We start from the raw sequence: 4,706 nt of genomic DNA on the forward strand, positions 1-4,706 counted from the left end.
CATCAACCCTACCCCAGGACCCCAGGACCCCCTGGGGATACCAAAATCTGTGGATGCTCAAGTCCCTTATAAAAAATGGGATTTATATAAAATTTATATAAAATGGGTCTGCGGATTGCGGATGTGGAACCTGTAGATGTGGAGGGCCGACTGTACTTTGTTTATCTGCTTCATTACATTTATTGCAAACTGTGATTGTTTTATTTATTTTTCTCATCTGTCTTCTCCACTAGAGTATAATCTCTGGGAAGGCAGGGACAGGTTAGTCATGGTCAGCTGTATCTTAGCACCAAGGATACAACATATTAAATACATATTAGGTTGGCAACATACGTTTTTTGAAAAGTAATTTTTGATATATAGGCATACCTTGTTTTATTACACTTTGCTTTATTGTGTTTTCTACAAATTAAAGGTTTGTGGTAACCTGCATTTGAGCAAGTCTATTGGTGCCAACAACGTTTGCTCATTTTATGTCTTTGTGTCACATTTTGATAATTCTTTGACTATTTCAAACTCTCCACCAGCAAAATTACAACTTGCTGAAGGCTCAAATGATGGTTAGTATTTTTTTTTTTAGCATAAAGTCCTTTTTAAAGAAAATTTTTTTTGGCTGCACCACATGGCATGTGGGATCTTAGTTCCCTGACCAGGGATCGAACCCATGCTCATCTTAACCGCTGGACCACCAGGAAGTCCCTAAAGTACTTTTAAATTAAGGTTAGTACTTTTTTTTTAAGACATAATGTTATTGCACACTAAATAGACTAAAGTATAGTATAAACATAACTTTTATATGCACTGGGAAACCAAAACATTCATATGACTCACTTTATTGCAATATTCACTTTATTGCAGTGGTCTGGGACCAAACCTGCAATATCTCCGACGTATGCCTATAATAGTAAATGAAATAACTCCAAATGGGGTAGTAGAGACTTTGTGACAAACCATAGTATATCGACATTATGGAATATTACATAACTACTTCAAAGGTTAACATGTGTTCTATATCAACTTAATTCTGCCCTTAAGTCTAAGCATTTGCTTAACCTGTAATAATATGCAAAATGTGAGGCCATCATTTAATTCTTAATCTACAAAATAGATCCAGGGTTAAGATTCTGAAAGGGAAGGGATAGGCATGCACTGTTTGGAGTGCTAATTGGTCTTTCTTTGATACTGACTCAATTATCTTTAATTTATTATGAATATATAAGTTGTAAAGGATAATATAACAAACACCCATATACTACTACTTGATTCAAGAAATAAAGCATTACAAATCCAATTGTAATTGCTTGTTTACTTCTTACCATTATTAAACATATCTTTAAAATTTTTTTGATAATGATTCTCAATAAGTTACATTTGCTTTTGTGGAATTGGAAGGAGAGTGTTCTACAGGTGTTTTGGGAAGTCCAGAGCAACCCAGCCAGGAAGGATCTCCCCTTCCAGGGGAGAAATAGATTACCAGTAGATCAAGGGCTTTAGCTTGCATTTGTCACAGAAAAACTCCCTCTTTAATCTTTGTGAGTAACTTTACGTACAATGGATTTGTGGAACTTTGAATGACTATAGGATGTTTTGGGGCTTCTAGGATGTTTAAAATTAAATTGGTAGCAATTATATATTTATTATACTATTTATAAATACACAAAGAATTTTCCACTTTTTTTTTTGGCTGCGTCTGGTTGCAGCACGCGGGATCTTTGTTGAGGCATGCGGGCTCTCTCGTTGAGGAGTGGGAGCTCAGTAGCTGTGAGGTGCGGGCTTAGATGCCCCACGGCACGTGGGATCTTAGTTCCCTGACCAGGGATGGAACCCGCATCCCCTGCGTTGGAAGGTGGATGCTTTACCACTGGACCACCAGGGAAGTCCCCAGAATTTTCCACTTTTGAATGCTTTATCTTGCTTCACTTCTCTTGGAGATCATTTTTGCAGTTAATGATTCTTGGATCTTTCCTCCAGTGCTAATATGATCTTCCCTCAGTTTATTTTCCTATGTTAATTCAATAATTACTTTTGTATTGTCTAGTGTCTCAAAGGTATAGAAAGTAGATATATAGTATATAGAGAGAAGGTGTAAAGGCTTTGTTTCTGATGACTCTGTAACATATTTTAGAAGTTATTTTTTGGAGCTGATTTGGGCAATACTATTTATTACCAAAACCTGTTTTTCGTATAAAGTTCAAGGGCAAATTGGAGCAATGAATTGTTACACTAAATGCAGAATTTAATCCATTAGAAGGAAAATCAAGAGTGTTCAGCTATTTCTTGGATTTAAAGCCAAGAAGGTTATTAAAAAATATCATCCTTTTAAGTGTTTAACTGGCAAAATGCCAGGATATCAAGGATCCTTTTATATTATGGAAGACTTTCAAGGAGAGAAATCACATGATATTAAAGATAGAGGCTAAGGAGAGATTGATTACTTATGATAAGTATTCATGCTCTCCTTATGGATGAAATGGAGAATTACGGTCTGTGTGATAGTATGGTATTAACTTGATAGTATGGGTTAACTTGAAATGAACTGCTATACCCAAAATGTGCTTATTAATGAATTGTTGTTAGCTTGGAGGTGGGACTTTAGACATATGCCATAGAAGTCTATCTTCAGCACTATGCCACTGTACATTTTTATTAGTGACTTAAATGAGGATTCTGATGGCAGGTATATTAAGTTTGTAGATGCTGTGGAGCTAAGAGAAATAACTAATGTGCTAGGTTTCAAAATCTGGACTCAAAAAGACTCTAATAGGTTGTAATGTTGGTCTGAGTTTAGTAAGAGAAAACTTAGGGACCAATGCTAAATCTCATACCCAAATCCCAACTGTTCAAGTATTAAATGTGAGGAAGTTATTACTTTATAGAAACACTTATTTTTTTTTTTCCAACAAAAGGTTCACATAGTTATTACTGAGCTACACCGTGAGCAGTGGTGAGGAAAGATCAAGAAAAGAGGAGAGAGCATCAAACACAGGCAGCTGTTCCAGACACTAACGATGTTCTGATGCGGTAAGATACAGTTGACCTTGATAGCATAAATGTGTACCACTTCATATGTGAGGCTCCTCATAGACCCAGCTTGGTTCTTCTCCAATGTCTTCTCTTGGAGTTGTACCTGATTTTATTACTAGTTTTCATTCAAATCCACTGGGGAATGGGACAATTCTGCTTTTGTTTCTTGGCCAGGAATCTCTTGATACTGAAAGTCTTGTGAGAAGACATGGCGAGGAGCAAATCCAAACGCACATAGGATGGCGGACAAGAGAAAAGACTAGAAACACTTATTTTTTGAAAGAAGATTTTAGTTGACTGACAAGTAATAGAAGCCAATAGAGTAACACAGTTGTCAAAAAAGAGATACTATAATCTTAAGTATCATTTATTGAAAAATGTTATATTCCTGCTGTGTTTTGTACTTGGTCAAATAACACTTGGACAGTTGTATACACATCTGGACATTACAGTTTAAAAAGTGACATTGACACTATGGAACCTGTCCAAAAAAGAGATTGATAGTATTAGAGGACTTAAAATTAGACACAGTTTTCAACACGTTGTGAAGATGTTCTCCATTCATCCTTTATTCAATTAATATATTTTAGGCAGTCCTGTGCTTTTTTCTTGGAAACAGAAGTGAGCAACAAGACAATGCAATTCTCAAGGAGCTTTTATTCTAATGAGGAGGAGACAGATACTAAGTAAACTAAATAAGATATTTGAACAATGATAAATACTATGAGGAAAATAAAATAGAGTAATGTGACAGTGACTGGTAGTTAGGATGATTAGCAATCAGAGAAATTCTCTCTGAGGCAATGACATTTGACTTGAGACTTGAATGATGATGAGGGGCCAACCATGCAAGGATATGGAAAGTGTTTCATGCAGAGGGACTACAAAGTACAAAGGCCCTGCACAGAAGTAGCTGGAGAATGATGAATGAAAGGGAGAGTTGTGGGAAATCAAGCAAGATAATGAGTTTGAATTTATTCTAAGTGTAATGAGAAGCCAGTAGAGGGTTTTAAGTCAGATATGATCTCATTTACCTTTTGAAAAGATCACTGCTGAGTGGACAATGAGTTATAGGGGTAAGACTGGATGTAGAGAAGAGTTTAGAGCAGAAAATAGTTTAATGAGTTATAAACATGAAACCATTTTTTCCTCCCAATCATTGCTTCCAATTACCATAATTAAATTTTTCTTTGCCTTACCTTGACAAGGTTTTAAGAAGATTCAATAATTTTGGTAATTTTCCATTATTAAATGTCTAGTTTATTTGTTGTGAACCTGTTGTAAAAAGTAGTTTATTAAAAAAAACTCTAGTTCAGTCTAAAAACTTATATCTCATCTTATTTTTTAAAAGAGAATTTTAGTTGACTGTATAACTGATAGAAGCCAAATAGAAGCCAACAGTGTAACATAGCTGCCAAAAAAGAGATACTGTAATCTTAAGTAGTATTTATTGAAAAATGTTGTAGTGTTGCTTTTTGTTAATTTCAAGCCTCTGGCATCTAATTCAAACAAGATGGAATGATAGAGACCAGATTTACCCTCCCGCCTGGAACAACTGACAAAATCTATGAAATAATGATTTTTAAGACATTGGACGTTAGGCAACAGTGATCTCTGAGAAACAGAAAACAGATGAGGAGATCTCTGCAATTGCCCCAGCTTGCTTCCTTGAAAGAATTTCT

The 4,706-nt window shown here is 35.4% G+C and overlaps 1 pseudogene; it reads right to left on the minus strand.

Annotated features, from left to right (window-relative positions):
* Positions 1–3,078: 3,078 nt before the first annotated feature.
* LOC103012474 (60S ribosomal protein L39-like) lies at positions 3,079–3,289 on the minus strand (annotated as a pseudogene).
* Positions 3,290–4,706: the final 1,417 nt, after the last annotated feature.

The sequence above is a fragment of the Balaenoptera acutorostrata genome, chromosome 5 (assembly GCF_949987535.1).
Source record: "Balaenoptera acutorostrata chromosome 5, mBalAcu1.1, whole genome shotgun sequence".
Classification (NCBI taxonomy): Eukaryota; Metazoa; Chordata; class Mammalia; order Artiodactyla; family Balaenopteridae; genus Balaenoptera; species Balaenoptera acutorostrata.